The sequence below is a fragment of the Anser cygnoides genome, chromosome 1 (genome assembly GCF_040182565.1).
Source record: "Anser cygnoides isolate HZ-2024a breed goose chromosome 1, Taihu_goose_T2T_genome, whole genome shotgun sequence".
NCBI lineage: Eukaryota > Metazoa > Chordata > Aves > Anseriformes > Anatidae > Anser > Anser cygnoides.
The window spans coordinates 199,981,600-200,001,998 of record NC_089873.1 but is presented as its reverse complement, the minus strand read 5'-3'; the positions used below and the strand labels follow the sequence as shown (position 1 = coordinate 200,001,998).

General features: G+C 40.7%; 1 long non-coding RNA gene across 1 annotated transcript; it reads left to right on the top strand.

The window, feature by feature from the left end:
• Positions 1-390: 390 nt before the first annotated feature.
• Positions 391-20,131, top strand: LOC125180079 (uncharacterized). Its single transcript, XR_007158320.2, has 3 exons — positions 391-2,888; positions 16,310-16,460; positions 17,754-20,131. It is a non-coding gene; the product is annotated as an uncharacterized lncRNA (long non-coding RNA).
• The last annotated feature ends 268 nt before the right edge of the window (positions 20,132-20,399 follow it).

The window sequence follows — 20,399 nt, the reverse complement described above, 5'->3', positions numbered from 1 at the left end:
TCTCCTCTCCTCTCTCTCTCCTCTCCTCTCCTCTCCCTCTCTCCTCTCCTCTCCTCTCCTCTCCTCTCCTCTCCTCTCCTCTCCTCTCCTCTCCTCTCCTCTCCTCTCCTCTCTCTCCTCTCCTCTCCTCTCCTCTCTCTCTCCTCTCCTCTCCTCTCTCTCTCTCCTCTCCTCTCCTCTCTCCTCTCCTCTCCTCTCCTCTCCTCTCCTCTCCTCTCCTCTCCTCTCCTCTCCTCTCCTCTCCTCTCCTCTCCTCTCCTCTCCTCTCCTCTCCTCTCCTCTCCTCTCCTCTCCTCTCCTCTCCTCTCCTCTCCTCTCCTCTCTCTCCTCTCCTCTCTCTCCTCTCCTCTCCTCTCTCCTCTCCTCTCCTCTCCTCTCCTCGAGTTAGCGTGCAAGTGGTCTTCAAACCTTTTCCAAGTCTTTTAACTGACGGAGATTTTAATAGCATTTTTCCTCCAATGTTTCCCATCCTCCTTCCAGAACATTTTTAATTTCTCAAGGTCAGAAAGACTGACCAAGTTTGCTTCATTTAGCATATAAGGGTCTGTGATTTCTAGTAAAGGAAATACTTTACTGCTCTGCCAGGGACCTGTGCAGGAAGGCAGAAGGAGAGGCAGAGTGAAACCCAAGCAGTTGCTCTCTCTTGTTTAAGCTAAGAGTTTGTTGCTTTCATTGCCTGTGACATGAGCCAAATACCTACTGGGCTTGTGCTCATCTTTTGTCCTGACCTTGGCTGTGATCTAGTGGATAATCTCTTCAGAGGGAGTTTTTGCTTTTATGACTTTGGATTACTTTATCAAGGAAGATGTTTTTCTCTGGCCGGAGGTCTGAGCTAACTGCTCCACAGGGCAGACTCCCTGCTGGCACAGTCTCAGAAGCATGAGAGCATCATCTTCACGGAGCCCCATTGTGCCATTTACCTCTCACTGATGAGACATCATCCTGTCAGAGAGAGGACTTCAGAGATCCCAGAGGAACTATGGAAGAGGGAGACCTGTGAGGAGGGAGGGAAGGTGGAAAGGAGAGCCAGACAAATCCCCTAGGAAAGCTATTGGAGATCATACTGATTTTCAACAGGAGATGAGGGCAGATATTAGGGTCAGCCATTATTTATAATGCATGTCCACCCAGGGAAGATGGGCCAAATGTTCCCTGGGCCAAACTAGGTAACACTTGTTCCATAGAAGGGAACTCTCTAGCATGGATGTGACTTGGCACAGCTCAACTCATGCAGCCCAGCAAGTTTGCCACCAATCCATCACCCCCTAAAGGCATAGGGTCCAGCAGATCAGGGGCAAATCTGCCTGGTGGGAGCCAGTGGTGTCTTAACGAAGATGCTCTGGGCTGTGCAATATCACATTTCCAGGAGCTACAATCCTTCTCACTCTCTGAAAGAGATCACAACCTTTCTAACTCTTTGCTTGACCAATTGGCTTTTGTTTCCAAGCCGTGATGTATGCAAATGCCCAAGCGTGCAGCCAAACAGAATTTGTTAAGCTAATAGATATTTTCTCTATAGGCTCCTAACAACTTCTAGTGATATTTAAAATATTTAAGCAAAATATCTCATTTGTTCTAGGTTAAATACATTCATATGATAATTCTTAAGGTTGCTGCTCTTCCCTTATATTTCATTATTTGGAAGAGGAACGTCTGTCTAATGCCTCATTTAAGATTCAGTGGAATCTTCCTTGCTTCAGTAATTTTCCTATTAAATTACAACTATTAACACTCGTTCTTCACCCTAAAGGAAACCAATAAAATCACCCAAACTAATGAAGTTGTTTTCAGCAGCAAGCACCTCGTTACGGGGGTACTTCTAATTACTGTTAAAATGAACTGGAACACAATGCCTCCAGAATGGGATGTCCCAGAGCTATCAACCCAAACCATAAACATCTGTGCAACTCATAATCTCTTCATTTAACCTTTGTAATAGCAACACAACCTCAACTAATTTTTAAATGCTGGTAGGCATTAAAATAAATAGATATGAAAATGTCACTGACACATTATAAATAGAATTCTAATTTATGAGCACTTCCTCCCAGAGAGGAATTTGTTTTTTGTCTTTAAAAAAATAACCGTGCCACCTGGAGTTTATCTTTTTCTTATATTGTCTAGTTTGAACTCATTTTTTTCCCTCCCTCTGACTAATTGTTATATTTAGATACCATCGCACAGAAGACTATGTTGAGGAGTGATTAGGGTATAACTTACATATCAGAATGCATGAGCTAACTAGAAAAGCAAAGCTTCAGATCAGATTTAATTAAGATAGCTTACACTGTCAGTTGAGTTTTCTGCCTAAAGCAAGGAAAAAAAATGAAGACTAACAGCTTCTTCCAGAAACGTGATACTCCTGGGATAGGAATTTAGGACTTCATAAGCAGAACAGCTTTTACTCCTGTGAGTAGTCCTGCTGAAATCAACACGACTAGTTATGTGAGTAAACGGTACTCTGCATAAATTAATAATGCACAATCTGGCCATACAGAAATCCTCGTTCTGGCACAGATTACTAACTGCCTGTGAGTCATTCAAATAATGGTTAAGAAAAATGAGGGATATTCATATGAACAATGGCTTGCGGGATTTTCATTTTTAGTTTTCATAAATGTAAACCTAAAACTTTAATACCAAAGTAAATCAAACTGGGAATCTCTGGTTGGAGCTTGCTAAAGGGCAGTGCCTGCCACTCATATTGTTTTCACATCCTTACAAGAAGAAAGATGATTTGTCAATACTAGCAGCTTAGTCTGTAAACAGGTTTTTGAAACTTCACGCGTAATTGTAATCTCCATCAATTCACTATTCACACTACAGGACACCTAGAGGTTTGGGAGCAACTGATATCCACTTCCACAAACAGCAGACAAGTAAATGATGTAAGTAACTGCACTGGACTATCTGTGTTAACTCTCATTCACAGATCATCCCTAGGCTTTAATATTATATATATATATATATACACGTAGGAACATGAGCCAAAGTATATTTCACCCCTTTCTCCTATTGCTGGGTGGTAAATGCTGGATTCTGCATGTGGTAAAAGCAGCACAAAGGAAGAAGGCAGAGGAGTATTTTTATAAGCATTGGAAATATTGAGGTCTGGTGTTCTTTGGATTTGTATCTTTTGACTGATCAAGAGAAAGGAGATTTTATAAAATGAGAACAAAAGAACTTCATCTGAACCTTCTTCCTCTTGGCTCAATTCAAGGTCTATACCCTCATGTCTGTAAGCTCCTAGACTTCCTTTTCCCTGGGGCATGAGTAAGGTCTTTTCTCTTCCTCTGGCAATCCATTTATTTTCATGAAATTTGTAGAAACCTAATTATCTTTCAGACTGATACCAAACTGTATTAAAATCAACCAATAGTTTCTAAAGATGTTGAGAAAGACATGCAGACAAACACACAGACTAAACGCCTTACTTCATTTCTACAGGAAAAATGGGCTATAATGGAGATTTTTTTTTTTTTTTTACTGAATTATGTGGATAACAGAGTGGGAGTATTTTGAAAGTAAGACAGAGGTAGATGTTGACAAAATTATATCTTTTTATGTAATCAGGTCTTCAGTGGTAAAAATGTGCTCTAAAGACATGGAAGCCACCTTCAGAGGTGATGGCTCACTAAGCTAGGCGCTTTTTAGATAGATGGGGCAGTTCAGTTTTCACTGAATTGCTTATGAGCTATAAAGACAGGAAAAAAAAGGTTAAATACAAACAACAAAAGCATATTTTTAATGACAAATTTATATATCTATTCTCTTTTTTTTTTTTCTCCCTTCCCCTCTTCGAGCCTAACTATAAGGCTTGACAGAAGAATAACCGTGTCCTGATAGACTGGTACATAGGGAGTGAAAAAACATCTTCATTCATAGAGTCTTCTCAGCAAACTGCAGAAAATCAAAGATGTTCAGAAAGTTGTTTAGGAACCCCTTTGCATGGTCTGAAAGAAGATATAGAAAGCTGTGAAAGCAGCAGACGTGTGAGTGGCATCATTTGTTGCATGGAGACAACAGGGAGACAAGATAAGTGACAAGGATAACAGCAGCAACTAGTAGACTTTGTACCTTTGTCATGAGCAATTCAAAACCTACCCAGGGATATTATCCTGCCATACTTCAACACAGAGTCTGAGATGAACTGAAGATGCTGGGGGATTTCACAAAAGCTTTATCTTTCTTGTCCTTTTTATTTGTCTGGTTGGGTTTTATAGTGTGTATGCATGTGTGTGTGTTTTGTTTTTTGTTTTGTGTGTGTGTGTTGGTGGTTTAGTTTGTTTTGTTTTAAATTACTGACATCGTTAAAAACTAGTTTGTTGATGACTTGCTTTGCAGTTCATGCAAGTTGTGGGAAGCACCTCAAGTGAAAGGAAGCATCGTGGCTACACAGACATATGGGGCTGGAGAGGACTGGGGAGGTGGATGGAGCTGTCAATGTCACTCTTACCTGGAAAGGCTGCAAGGAAGAGAGACCTTGCAGCTTTCCCAGCAAGGAGTCACACTCTGGATTTGTGTCATTTTCCTTTTAAATTTCAAACATACAGGTGGCTGTACTGTGCCCCATCAGAGTTGAATCTGGCTGCTCATGCCCTATTTGACAATGGCCACTAACGATGACAGGAGCAGTTAAGAAGCCTGCAGCAGTACAGCCACTGGTGGTTCGGAAACATAAGCAACATAATTATCTTTAATAGCCCTTGCTGAATTGTTCTTCCATTATCTTGTCTGCTGGCTTTCAGAGCACTTGTATGTTGTTAAAATCCATGATGTCTTGTGTTTTAATCCTTACAACTGAAAATTGTCTGTTCCCAGCTGTTTTGCACCTTGTTTTGTGCTTTGTGGTCTGCATTGCCTAGAGCTGGACATAAATCCGGTGATTCCCAGGTCTGCATTTGCCCTTATTGATCTGATATTGATATAAGAAACACTGAAATGATCCGAACCTAAAGTCATTGATGTCATTGTCATGACAACATGCATTGAGAAAGGTGGTAGGTGTTTCCTGCAGAGATGGAATATGAGACTTATCATCGGTTTCAAATACAGTCCTCTGATTTGGACATGAGGGACCAAGGGGTCATTATGCTCAAAACCATGGCTTAGGGGAAAGGACAAAGTTTCTTACTTCTAAAAGTAAAAAAATAAAAAATCAAGGTCTGGGGTGAGATCAGCTGTTAAAGTCTGAAAAGTGACACAAGTCTTTCTTCAATCCAAAATGTAAAGTGCAGTTTTCAAAGCTAAATACAGGTCCAGAAGCATGGCAACAACTGACCTGAAATGAGCCTGTATGACTGAAAGCTTGCTTTATTGTTCCCAATCTTTTAAAAGGTCTACTAAAAGAATCCTACAAACTTTAACTCATTTTAATCCTTAGAAATCCTTAGATCATTCATTTACAAATACAGCTCTGTCACTCATCTGAATAAGTTTTAGGTACAGATGCAGGCTGGGTACAAGTTTTAGGTACAGATGTAGCCACCAGACATGAAGAATCAGAACACGAGCCTCTTGCTATGTATCTCTGAACTCTTTCAAACAAAGTTTTAGACATGGATCTCATTTCTCAGGCTTGCTGAAGCTAGCTACAGTCAACATCATTTTTTTTCAAGTCCTGATCTCCTGGTGACTTTCTGAATGTTATCTGTGGAACTGTCTGCCTCAGTTGAAAACATGAAAAAGATGTTGATATATTTTGAGTTCAATGAAAATCAGAATGATAATATATATATATACATGTATTCATCATCAAGAGTTACATTTCTGGGTAGTGAAATCAAAGAGTTTGAATTATCCTTCCTTGGAAGTAGCCTCTTAATTTTTGATTTTAAGAGTTTCTATCCTTTTGTGGTCCTGAATAATTCCAGTTTGTTTAGCATTGTTGTCAAAGCATGTGTTTTGCTCTCTGTATCTTTTTGTTAGCACTGGGAGTAGTAAAGACCTTTTCTTAAAGTCATTTCAATGTAGTCCTATTGATATTTGTCAATACAATTAACATTCCCACTATTCTGTAGGGTAATTTTTTGCATTTATGCGCAATGGACTGTTACTATAGAAGGATGACTCTCTATTTCAAAATATGCTCTTTTCTCTTAGACAAAAAACATTGGGAAAAGCAAAACATCTTTTCTGTGGAATCATGGTTTTCTGTTTTTCCCAAAATTCAGAGTCAACTCATACAAATGAAAGTGTGACAGAAAGCTGTTAATTTTGTTGACAGCACTGCTTTACTGCAAAGATTAATCTTCATATACGGCTGATTTTTTCACCCTCTTATTCATCTCTGAATGATGTCTGAAATAACAGCTTGCTGAAATTTCAGAACATCTCAACAATCTTTAAGAGATGGTGCAATATGTTAAAAGAACTTTATTTCCCCTGAAATCTCTTTAAAATATAGTAAAAGTGTTACGGCATGATATTGATAGAGAAATATAAGGCATAACACAGATAACTAGGAGGAAGTCACAAAAGCACAAGAATATTGAGCAGTTTACTACCATGGCCCACACATGATTTTTATTAAGAATATTTATTTATGAAGTGTGTTGTTTTCTTATCAGCTCATTATTTTAGTTCCTCATTGTGGGGAGATTTAACTGAGATTAAAAGTTATAACCAGCAATGTTATGAACTAATAAGCACATCTAATTTTAATGCTGTTAGAGAATTAAATGGAATTAGTGACAGCACCATTTCATTTTATTTTGGCAAGGTTATTATCACCTACATATTCCTACCATGAAATGGGACCATAGCTACTACAGGGGCTACAATGAGAGCACACACGATATTTCTTTGCTTTTGTCTTCAGGTTGGCTGTGGCTATCGGATAATGTTCATCATTAGGAAGGCGAAAAGGGCTATCAGAAGGAGGCCTCTTCCTCTGCTGACAGGAAACCTCTGCTGGTCTTTAAGGCCTTCATGTGGAAGCACGAGGAGTGTGCACCAGGATCTACATGTTGTAGAAAATAATTTTCAGGACTATCGTGCTGGCAGTTCATGCTAGAGGAGATGGGGGGTGACATGCCCTCCATTTCACAAAATTTAAGAGAATAGATTGTGGCTCAGACCATGAAGGCCTGCCTTCCTCTCCCCACCTCCTGGTTTTTGAGCTACTTCTAACCCAGGCCAGGCAAGGCCGCAGCATCCATCAGATGGCTTCCCTTCTTAAGGTCTTCATTCACAAATTCACATCCGTGCAACAATGCCCAGGACAGCACTAACGAGTTCGCTGAAGTGCTGGAAGCAGGATAGCCGCGTTTTTGTGGCACTCTGCCCAGGTTAATAAGCCCAGCTTCACAGCAGTGCTAATTAGTTGAAGCAGAGCTCTCCCTGGCTGTGAGTATATTTGTTCCGATGTGTGGTTATTTCAGGCGCTTCCATGTGGTATTACTTCGCTCTGGTAGACCTACTCTCCGCATCAAGGACACTAAAAGGGAACCCTCTCCAATAGCTCTGTAGGCTTCCTGCTCTCTCTTCCTCTTGTAAATGCAGCACAGGTCTTTGACATAAATTAGCTGAGATTCCTTAGAGAGACACCTACGGCCTGACTGAAACACTGCCTTCTAATATAAGTATAAATATCCTCATTGACTCAGATAGAAATCCTGACTCCAAGTGAGCAGCATGGAGTAGACAAACTTGTCTGAAAAGCTATAACTTAAAAATCTAACAAGTGATTACGGGACACAAACCTGTTGGGTGTTGTGGTCTTCTGTCACTAGCCATCAGGGAGCAGGTAGCTTTGCTGGCAAGGGTGAGGAGTTGCTGATTTGTTCCCATTCCTTTTCACCCCTGGGGTGGCCTGGCTGGATTCTGCTGGTGTGGGTAGGGGAAGCGGGGGAAGTATGTGGTGTCCTGGAGAGTCCTTTGGAAAGCCAAAGAGCTGATCTGCACACACAGAAATTGGGAGCAAAGAAATAAAATCTTCTCAGTGTGCACTAGGGGGTCAACCCCTACTTCCTGCTTAGCAGGGCTTCTTGGGCGCACTAGGCTGGGTCCTGGTTTCTTTTCTGTAGTAGACCCTCCCCTTCCTCTTCTGGGGTAGTCAACACCATAATCACGTTTTTGAGACAACCTCCTTCCTGCACAATGTGCATGACAAACACTCTATGATGTCTACGTGACACATTCCAAGGAGTGCTGTATACCCCTGGCTTGGGAGCTGCTGTTGCAGGAGATCCCTCATTCCTTGCCTCTCCATCAGGTGCAATGGTCAGCCTGTACCTGGATCAGCATTTCTACCGCTTGCCCTGGTAGTTTTCTTCTCTCTCCCTTGCCAGGTGATCCAGAGGCTGTGGGGAGATGTCTGGAGGACCCTGTGGCATCTCAATCCCACGAGGCAAACAGATGCAAGGCCTCTGCAGGGTGTCAGCCTCTTCCAAGGGATGCAGGAGGGTCTGCTCCTGTCCTGCATCTGACACTGAGCCTTTGGCTTCCAGGGACGGAGCCTGAAGAAGTGCAAGGCAGGGTGACTTCAATCCCCTTTCCATGGCCCTGGTTCTCACTGACTTCAGTTCAGCCCCAGGAGGGGACAATGCTGCACTTTACAAATTGTTGGATTTTCTCAAGCTGCATTTCCTTGCCCTGCAATTTAAATTTGACAGCTGCTGTCTAGACACAGTTTGCAGCTCGTGTTTTGCTATGAACTGTGTGGGAATGAAACAAGAACTGGAGTGAGAGCCTCTTTCTTTTTTACAAAAGAAACTGATTAACATGATCAAACCATTAATAGAAGTCAAAATTTGCAATGCCCTACTTGCAAAAGCTGACAACAATCCAAATGTCATCCTTGCAAAATCAGAGCCAAACAGCACTTCACTCAAAGTGCACTACTTCCAGGCAGAACTCTCACTCTTCTTCTGCTTCTTCTTCTCTTCTCTTTTCTTTTATTTCCTTTTTTTTTTTTTTTTTTTTTGAAGAACATTATGCAGGCTTACTTGAATTGGAATATACTAATTGGATTATTTATGCTGCATTGGATCAAGTAATTGAAATAAATTGGAGGGCTAATGATGACTCACTGTTTCAGTGAACCCCCACAGGATAAGCAGCCATAACAGGAATTAGCCTTTTTCATTAAAACGTTTTCTGAAGTTAAGGTCTTTGATCAGCTCTCCTATGGCAAATTGACACTGCACCAATGATCATAAAATCATTGTGCAGAGGCAGAAATTGGGTTGCTGTTTCAGTGGAATGAGTGAGTGCCATGCACATTTTATCTCTCCTTCGTGACCTTTTTAAAACACATTGACAGGGCTAGAAATGTCATATTTGCCCCAACTGTTTCCCTCAAATTTGGACTGTAATGTAGTCCCTTTCTACAGCTGTGGCTCATCGCTGAGGAGGGCCTTGACTTCTAGCTTCCCAGATGAACATGCTCCCTGTTTTGCTTGCTTGATGGCCCCAAGTCATCTGCTTCATCTCTGTGGAGCGCTTTGTTTGTCTCTACTCACAGCTCTCAATGCCATGTACTCCACAAGCACCTCTATTTTGGGAGCCAAAGGTCTCATCTTCCTTGCCTGCAGGGATAGTTACAAAACAGCAAATAAAAAATAAAATAAAATAAAAAAATAATAAAAACTACAAGGGCCACCTCTCCCTTCTCCCAAAGGTGTGTTATTCATTAGCACTGATGGATGCTCACCTGCGCTGCTGTGTGTGTCTAATAGCAACAGGGTGCTGCTCAGTGCTGTATATCGGAGCAGGACTGGACTCTTCCCTGCCGTGCCTGGGAGCAGCACGGTGCTAAAGGTGGCTTAAACACTCCATCTGATATGATCAGTCTGTCCTGCAAACCACAGCAAGTGTAACAATGCAGGGAAATATGCTCCGAGTGCTAAACACATACTGCAACTGCCTGCTGTAAGGATAACTGTGTTCACAGAGGTAGGGAAAAGGTATCAAAACAAACCTTTGTCTCGCAGATGATGTGATGTGTGCTGTTGCAACTAGAAGCACGGATAATCAGGAAACTATTCTACTACATCAATATACTTGACAAGCTAAAAAATAGCTACAAAATTTCATGAATATTTCTGTGTAAATTGCATTTAAATTAATCTCAGTGCTTCCCCCTTGTAGATTCTAAATTAGCAGCTATTCTTCTGCTAATGTAAATTTAACTTCTTGTTGTTGTTGTTGTTCTTTACTTTTGTACCAGCTCTATTCCAGTAGAAACTGGAGCACAAACTTCAGAAGGACGCTTCTCAAAGCGTCCAGATGGCAACAATAATTATTCATTATCTTTAGCTACCATGATTATGTTTCCCAATCTGTGACATTGTAAATCATTTTTCAGATGGCCATAGGAATTGTAGCAAGTTTACTGAAAAAAAAAAATTGCTCATTATATGTTTGTTCGGAAGGATTTAGCAATCAGAGAACCGCCGCTCTTTCAACATAAGTAAATCTATATGAAAGTTGAGATCTAAAAGGGACTGTGGGTGTGTAGGGGCCAGCGTGGTGGGACACCATTTGGGTTCGCACAATGAGGAATACGTCACCCATGTGGCATGCAGTCTGGGTTTCTTTGAAATCCACACTCCCAAAGGGGGTTCAGACAAGGGCTGTGCTATTTTCTGTGTGAGCCAAAATGTAGTGTAAAATGAGACAAATCTCTGCTTTGAGCTATTTCAAAAGCATGGCATTCAGTTGCAACAGCACTGAGGTTCTGAAGTGAGGGTGCAGCCCCAGTGCAATTTTTATTTCTTTTTATTATCATTATAAGTTTTGTATAGTCTTTGTCCTCCAGAGTTTATTTTTTCCCTTAACCTAATTCTATCCAATCTGTCATATTTTTCTTAGTAATGTTCTAACCCTCCCCCCCCCCCCTTTTTTTTTTAATTTCTTGCAGAAAAATTAGCTCTAACTGTTCTATATTTGCAGGGTAATGGTGACATTGCATTGAAGGGAATGACACACTGATTTTCAGCCAGGCTTTCATAAATTGTCCCTTAGATTTATGGTATGTCATTTGATTTAAAGCACTCGTTTTTTGTGGATGCTGTTATCTGTTAACATTTCTACAATAACTCCCTTTCTCCCCCTTTCTCTCTCCCTCACTTCTTGGAGGCTAAAGTAACAATTGTACAGTTAGATTTGGTTAACTTGATAGTCATGATTGCTGACTCTTAATAAGAATAGAGGTTCTTTTGCAAGATACAGTCTCTTCTTGAGCCCCTCATGCTTTTGTTTTTCATCTTACAACTACGGTTAAAAAATGCAGTTTAAATTTTAAGGGTGATAAAACTTATTCTGACAAATAAATCTATCTTCTGGTATGCTCAGAATTGCTCCTAAGATTGATGTATTTTAGACTCCTTAGGGTCTCCAGGTTTTTCCGGAAAGATGGTCAGTGGTCAAAGGTGCCAAGTTTCTATTTTCTCAAGGCATGAAGACTGAATTTCGTTTTCCTATAATGAACCCACTATAGTGTCTTGATTGGAGGGAGTTCAAGGAATTTTCCCTCATGTATCTTCAGGCTGTGCACTTATGGCAACTAAGAGTCTATTTATGGTCCAGAGCATCATTTCTCACACCGTAGTATATGAATACTGTCCAAGCAAGTGAGTGCCTCTTCCTGCCTGTGTGCATTACCGGGGTTTGGTCTTGCTACCTTCAAGGGTAGTATATTAATAGATCACATACTCCCTCCAGCTGAAGGGAAGAAAAATGATGATTCAGACAAGTGCTACAGAGGAGCACTCGCAGGAGGCCCTTTAGGCTCCACAAAGCTTCTGTTTCCCTTTTGCCCATCACTGGCTAATACTTCTCAATGGAAAACATCTCTTTCTAAATGACACCTGGCATTACCCACCCCAGCTGATGCTGCTTGGTGGAGAAGAAATTCTCTTCCCTCTTGGGTATCCACAGTTGTTATATGCCGAGTTGTAGAGAAAGGCACACGACTGTTTTCAAAGACTGACAGGAGGAGAAATGTAGTGCTTTGTGGTTTTGCCAGATAACAGCCAATTGCTTTGTACAATAGAGAAAAGTGGAAGTACAAGCCCGGGAGGAATGTATTACGACAGTTTTAACAGTGGGGTTATTAGGTTTAGAAGCAGATATGCAGAACTAGCTGAAAACAATGATGATAGCTATTTTTATATTGAATTAACACCAAGGTAGATTCACTTTGTTTCAGCTGACAAGCTGCCAGACTGCTCACGTGCATTTGATGTGCGATACCAGTGCTTTGGCAAAATCCACAGGCTCTCGATTGCCTTCCCTGTCGGGGACCAGCCACCATGGTGGGTTTGCTTGTCTCTTTGTGGCTGAGCCATGTCCATAGCTATCTTTAATTGCTGTGTTCACAGCCATTTTCCCAGGGTGCTTAGGTTGGTCTAATGCCAGGAGAGTAACCAGCAGCCTTGGAAATATCCCTGAGCACATCCAATATTGCTTATGGCCTTCTTAGCCAAGGTTCATGTCTGTCTGCTGGACATTGCTATCTCTTTGAGTGCACTGCAATGTAACGTGGGTAACTTGCAAGGTAGTGAGCTACAAGGTGAACATCTCAGGTGACTTACTCTGTGTTTTGCTTTCCTTTTTCTTCTTTTCGTTTGAGGTCCATTAGGCTATTTTCCCATGTAATCTAAGACTGAAAACATTGTTGTTTTTTTTTTTTTTACCTCTTTTTTTTTTTTTTTAATATCTTTCTTTACTATGAGTATATTTCCTAGCTATTCAAGATTTTTTTATTTTATTTTTTTTCTCTCCAAACTCACAAATTGCCACAACAGGCTTTTACCTCTTAATTCAGCAGGTAGCCAGGTTATTTATGCTTCCTGTGGCACAGCCTATACTTGGATGCATCTACAAGGGAAATCATAGAGGTGTGTGAAGCTGATTATAAGAAATGCCAACAATGAGGCACATGTTCTCTCTGCTCTTGCAAGGACACAGATGATTTCTGCTGTGACTTGGGAACGTGTCTGTCTTGGGCAGATTTCATACAGAGATTAAAACAAGGACTGAACAAGATGCTTCAGACAACACTGCTGAGGAAAAAGAAGAACAAATAATGTCCAAGATAAGACAAGAAAAAAGAGAAAAATATTTCCTATCTTCTTGTGACTGTTGACTAAAAGAGCTTATAGCTAAGGCCTGGCTTGTCAAGAAATATAGCAACGTGTTTTGGCAAAGCTTGCTGCAAGCCTTTGAATATAGACAGAGCAAAAAGCTTCTATCCGTATGACAGCCGGACTCCATGTAGCAAATAACAAAGCTTTTTCAGACCATATGAGGCCTGTTACCAGTTGCTTTGCTGACAAGAACTGTGAAGCACGATCCAGCACAGAAATTGCCACCAAAGCTGATCATTTGTCTAACTTTATTCCTTATTCGTTGAATCTTTTGTTGGAACCTCCTTAAGCTCTGATTCAGGGAGGCAGTGATTTCTCTTGAGACTGGGACTCCCACTGTTATCCTCCCCAGCTGTCCTCTTTTCTTCTTTTGCAAGGCTGGGTGAAATCATCAAAGGTGATTTTAGGAAACCACATTGTTGGCTGTGGCCTTTGCATCCCCCTTACCTGAACAATTGAGCTGTCCATGCGTTGAATGGGAAGGGGAGGTGGACATCTCTAAGTCTTTTCAGCCATCCTAAGAGATAAGATGATTGACACAATCAAGGATAAGTGTTGTCTCTGTGGTGTTTTAAAAATGCTGTGCTTATTCAGTTTGCTCCAGAACTTTTCTCATTATCTTTGCATTTGAAATTAGTATTTCTAGGTGTTTCCTGAGGCAGGGGAACACAAGAATTCTGTGGTGGAAATAAAAACTAGGAGCAGGACGCACCAAATCAGTTCTGTTCTGTCTGATTGGGTACACTAATACAAAAAGTATACAAAAGTTTCACTAATTTCAAAGGTTTTCCAGCTAGGGCTCAAGAGAAAGGGAAAAGAAAAAGTATTCTGAAAAAGAAATCTTTACACAATTCCCTTCCCCCCCTTCATCTGGAGAAAAGTAGCTGAGGTGCAGTAATAGCACAATCTGACACAGCTGAGAGTTGAGCTTGTGCACAGTAATCGGGGGGAAACACAGGGACCAGGGTTGTCTTTTAATTTGTCCGTCGCCTGAGGATAAAAGGAAGCTGCTGTCAGTCACAAAAAGCAAAGGAAGATATTCTAGCGTGCTCAGGACCGTAAAAGGTGGTCTGTTATCCCTCCAGTGATCTATGAGTAATTTCTGACATAAAACCTCCAAGTCACTTGCAAAGCCAATTTGAGAGAGAAAGGTAACAAACATTTCTTCTAGGAGTTCTGGGGAAAAAAAAATAAAAATCCCCTCCTGCCCTTTATTTTGCCTGGTATTATCTGCTGTACAAATGTCATTAAGTGACATTTCTCTCCTAGAGGCCATCCAGTATATATGAGGATTATTATTCCCTCCTTCTTCTCTCTCCCAGTGAAAAACAGATAAGTGGCTGACAGTTAATGAGGAAGACTCTAATCTGACAGCGCTATGAAAGCTGCTGCCGGAAAAGATCTCGATAATGGCATAAGAAATCCTTTCTATCTCAAACTACCATTAAGGTGCCTGTCTGCAGCAGAGAAGTCAGGACATTCTCCTCTAATCAAAGCTTGTTAGATCTGTATCCTCTTGTACTGCTGCAACCTGTTTGAGAGGAAAACCAAAACAGTCATAGTGCAAATAAAAGAAAATAGTGGCATTCAAAATACAAGGACCTACTGTGATTAAATGGGAGTTGGCTGCCATTGTTCTGTGCTGGACAATTAAGGCAGGTTTTGCTTTCAGTTGCCACGTTATCCCAGATTTACTTTGTGTGCACATATAAGCATACAGAAATGGAGATTTCACTGTGGGAGGTAGCACAGAAAGGCATGTTACATGGTGCTTTCTGAACTGGAGCACTTGCTGTCTAAATTTATACAGCAGACAACCTCCTCATGATTTCACACAGTACAAGCTGTTCCTTATTACATGCTTTGTCTCATGTAGCACAGACAGAAGTCATCTCCTCAGCCTTAGTACTGTACCTTCATCCCAGATGACCGCTCTGTGGTCAGGGAGTGAAGCATCTCTGAGGTGACCCCAAAGTATTTCAGAGTCAAAGTTTCTTCTAAATGGTTACTCAATCAGGCTTTTTACTTCAGTGTCATAAGTCCTGCATTTTAAAGTCGTAGTCTTCTGCATACTACTGGTGCTGAGGAATGATGTTTCTGTCTGTTGAAGAGCAGAAAAAAAAGCAACATCCAGACAGACACAGCTTCTCATTGAGTTCATGCATTGGTTTAAAATTTGAGATCTTTTACTGTGCTAGAAGAAGGGGTTAATGCAGACCTAGGTTGGAGGCTATGAGAAGAGCAGTGGTGGGAAGTGCAGTAAATAAGACCAGAGAGTTTAAGAATGAGGCTTAGTTTTCAGAGAGCCCCAGCATGGAGGGATTTGAGCATCAAATTTGCTACTTGTTCGATCTTTATCGAACCCTCCAAAAGGGTTGGTCCTTATATGCGTGTTTCAGTAAAAAGAAAAACGCATCTCTTTGATGTAGGTTTCCTTTCTCCAAGCAAAAAACAAGCTATCCAGGTGCTCAACCCTTCCTAAGAGGGAAATGAATAAGGCAGGCAGTGTACCCAACCTGTCCCTTACATCTTGTAGGATTAAACCTCAGGATGACATTCTTACAGACAGCTTTGATCATTTGTGAAGAGCACACATGCTCGTGCATGTCCTCTGTATCTTTTCTCTCTGTCATATTATCTGCACATAAAAAGTTGTATTTCTGTCTTTTTTGCAGATATACCCTCTTTTTTTCGTTTTCTTTTTTCTTTTCACCTGGATATTCAATTTGACTTTGTGCACAATCTATTTCCAACCTGCTTAATGTTATTCTTTGGCCTGTAATGACAAGGGACATCGAGTGCCAGGGTCCTTATTCTATTGCAAAAGACAGCATGCAGACTTTCTTTAAATGGTACCAAATTGTCTAAAGCCCCTGTTTGGATGGTTTCAAAGGCAACCTGAGGTTATCAGAGGTTTCTGGGGGGCTTGGTAGTGTATCAGCCTCTTCTGACAGGTCAGTGTCTTTAAAAGGCCCCTCTCTGTGGTTCTTTAGCTTCATAAATATGCCTTTTTGCCTATTTCAAAGTAGGAAATACATTTTTTTAAAGTGAAATCTGTATTCAACAATGCCTTGCTTTGTCTTGGCAGGTGCAAATTCTTGCATGACCAAAAATCCAGGAAAAAAAAACAAAAACAAACAAAAAGAAATAAAACTCTACAAATGCATACAATAATTTCTTTTTTTTTCTTTTCTTTTTTTTTTTCTTTTCTCCAGACTGCAACATCTTAAAAAAACCTGATGTTTTCACAATCTTGACTCTTGCTTATATCTAGAGAAGAGACTGAAGTCAAAATACTGTAGACCTTCAACTCAGGAGCATGGTTTTAATTTTGAAGCCTGTAAGTGCCTGCAACCGATGGATCAGGTATAATAAATAGCCCAGTGAATTTGGGCTACCTTTCATTCCCCCTCCTTCTGATATGGCTAGGGTACAACCCTTTGTGTAGGACAGCTTTCTGAGGTGCAGTAAATAACAGCACAGGTTTCCTTACAGCTGAGCTGACATCTGAGGTTTATGCACAGGGCTGCCCTCTGATGTCCTCATCCTGCTCACCAGTCCCCACATGGGGACAGGGCGTTTTCCAACCAAGGGACCCCTGCGCTGCTCTGGTTGGTGAGTTTGGGTGTCCTGGGGCTGGTTTCCACAGTGCAGGCTTCTCCTCTGATCTCCTGACATGCACAAGGGATTGTGCTGGCCTGGAGACAAGCTGGTGGCCAGGACTTATTTCTCCTCATCTTGGAGACATGGCTCATGAGTATGTAAAAGCCATGCTTTGGCAGTTCCTTTTGTGTCCCCAGTGCCTGTCACAATGAGACACCCACACAACTGGGCGACTGGCAGTATAAAAGAATGTCTGTGTGGTATTCCAGTGCTCGTGCCACCCTTGTACACACAAAAGGCAGGTTTTCTGGTATGGATCTCCAAATAGGTGTTTTGTTTCTTTAGATTTTAAATTGCAATTTCTGCTCATGTTCTAGTCTCTTATGGAGATATGAAATCCCACTAGGCACAAATCTGCACCTTTAGGCCCTTTAAATGTCTTTGTGGTATTGTCTTTCACTTAGACACAAGGAGACAGCACCTCAGGAGAAGCTAAAAATTCTCCACAGAAATACCTCAACCATACAGAAAAGGAATTTTTCCCCATTAAACTGTAGAGCAGTTTTATTAATTCTGCAAAAATAATTTCATAGCAAGGATCAAATTCCATGTGATGCTCAGTATGTTTACCCAGAAATCGAAAAGAAAGTTTTGCCTTTTTTTAGATGAAAAGCCTAATTGGAATGGAAGAAATGGCATTATTAAATACCAGAATGAAGATCACAAGGGAAATAATCTAGCTGCTGAAACTCTAATGTTAACTCACTGCTTCTAAATAATCACTAATCAGAAGCTTGAATTAAACTGAGATCGACTGAGCTAAGTGCTTGGCTATTCAAAGTGAGTGCAAGAGATTTGGTAGAAAGTTCAGTGCAGTCAGGGAAAAAATTCTGCTAGATTAAATATGAAGGACTAAAGAAATCATGCTTCTATTTTGTTTTAAGTAAACACATTATCTTTTGATATATCTTGGTCTTTCTTCACGTATCATGAATCATGCAGCACTTCAAGCCCTGATTAATATTCTTAATTGCTCTCCCTTTTTCGTTCTTGCAGCTGGCAGATGGGATGCAGCAGATCAGACGGTGCCGTATCAGTTGTGTTTATGCTGCTTGTGAACAAATGGTGTTACAGCCTGCATGTTTATCCCTTTTGATCCATACACAATTGGAAAAAGGTGCAATAATCAAGACTTGCTCTTTTTTTTTTTTTCTTTTTTCCTCTTTCTTTCTCGTCTCTGTGGTATTAACCCTGATGGGAATTGATGACAGGAGATGGACAGCATGAGCCAGTTTCCTCAATGCCAAACATTTTGCAGCTTTGAAGGAGGTCTGGAAATCTTGCTGCACCTGACAGGGAGATGCCTGCCTTCCACCAAGTTGGACTGAACATTTCTTAGTGGGAGTGTTGATTGTTTTTGTGTTTTCCCATGCCAATGCTATTTAGGGTGGACATACAATGAATCCAGAAGAAAGAGCATCATATTATTAAGAAGATGAATGATGATATCGAATTAGCTGAAAAGTGAATTAAGGATTAATAATTCCTTTTGTTTGCTATGGGCAAACAATGACTCTTCTCTAAATGAAAGAATCCTAATTATTCTAGGTTTCAAGTTTTTCAGATCTTTCTATTTCTTGTGTTTTAGTGGTTATCTGGTCACACTACCTTACAGGAGAAAGAATGACTTTTCTCACTAGCAGCAATGCAGCCCCTGTTTTGAAATGAGAAGCAAGAACCTTCTTCTCTGCCATGACAGCAAAAACAGTTAATGAATGAAGTGGAAGAGTAGGCAGTTCATTCTGTAGTGCCTACATTGGTTCTTTGATGCTAAAATTAGATGCCATATTGTATGTGGTCAGCATTGTAGTTATAATCTTTAATAGCAATGAAAATAGTTTAGCTTAAGAAAAGGCAATATGCTATGCATAATTCAGTTGTCTTTAGGACATAGGCAGGTTTGTGTATGTTTCAGTTAGATTTGTAGAAAGACACATGTTTTCTCATGCACCGTGTTGAACTTTTCAGTGCACTGTCCCATGAAGGCACCAGCACCTGACTGACAAAACATAGCAGTACAGCAGAGCCCCTGAGCTCAGACATTGTAATTGCTCATCAAGGTATTTCTCTGAAATGTTTCAGGACTTTGGCATCAAAGCACTCTGTGATTATAAGAAACTGATGTCAACTTGCAGGCATTCAAATAAGTGTGTATCGGACAACATCCGGTGAAGGTACTGGATGAGATGCTACAAGAGGTCCATTTAATTGCCAGGAATATTCTGAATGTGCTTCCATTTAGGACACGTCAGCTCTATCCTGGTTTCAGCTTCAGGTGTGAAGGCAAAACAGTGTGAAGTCACTTCAGTAATTCCTACACCATCCAGCAATATGATGGAAGTCTAAGCAAGTTCCCATACTGGCTTTCTTGTCTTAGTTTTCTCCACACTGGCATACTTCTCTTACCTTATTTTCTTGGGTTGAAAATATTAAGTTATCAACATCACTATGAAGAGATGAAGCTGCAACTATCTGGTTACAGTTCCCTGGAAGAGATGTTCAGGTTCATGAACAGTCCCTCTTCTGGCAGTAGACAAAACAACCTCCACAGAAATCAAGACTTAGACCAGGAGGAGGTAAAATATCAGGCACCTCAAGATCCCATGGAATAGAGTCATAGAATCACAAGATCATAGAATCAGTGAATCTTTTAGGTTGGAAAAGACCCTTAAGATCATAAAGTCCAAATATCCACCTAACACGACCAAGTCCACCACTTGTCCCTAAGTGCTACATCCACAAGTTTCTTAAATATCTCCAGGGATGGAGACTCCACCACTTCTCTGGGCAGCCTATTCCAATGCCGAACCACCCTTTCCATGAAGAAATTCTTCCTAATATCCAATATAAACCTTCTCTGGTACAACTTGATGCCCATTTCCTTGCATCCTGTCACCTGAGAGAAGAGACTAACACCCACCTTGCTACAACCTCCTTTCAAGTCAACCTCCTTTCGGGTTTACTTTCTAGAAAGCTCTTATATAAAGCATTTAAACAGATAAAGAATTTCTTTGAAAGAAAAGCTCTTGATGAGGATTGGCTAGCAGCTATCCACTGGCTTGGGGACTGGCTGTGCTTGGAGCAGTGCTGCCTTGTCTCCTGGTCAGGCAAGTGCTTTGAATTAAGCATGCAACCTCTATAGGTTACTAGTATGTTTGCTACATGTTATGTTATTCCATCTCCTTCTTCTGTGACTCCAGGCATTTCTTCTTTAATATAGTACATTTATTTCCTTGCATGGGACCAATTTTTCTTTCCCCATTATTATGGAAATTGTCACTGTTAATACCAGAAGTGTGTCATTTTTGCATGCTATTGCAATTGTTCTCAAACCTGGAAAGTTTTGTTCTTATATAGCCTGTTTTATTTATTTATTTATTTATTTTTTATTGTTATTTTAGTTTTAAATTATTATTTCAGTTTCATAATCAGCCTTTGGCTTCTTGATTAGACAGTTTCTGCATTTGATGTTCATGCCAATGTTTCTTTGCTTTGCTGTAGTTATCACTGAATTTAGATTTTTGTTGCAGTATTTGCTACAATGCTGAATTCTCATGGCTGCTGCATAGTTGTGAAATCTTTTCTGCATTGTCTGTTGGAAATTGGAAATGAAAGCATCTTGGGGTTGCTTGCTGTACAAGC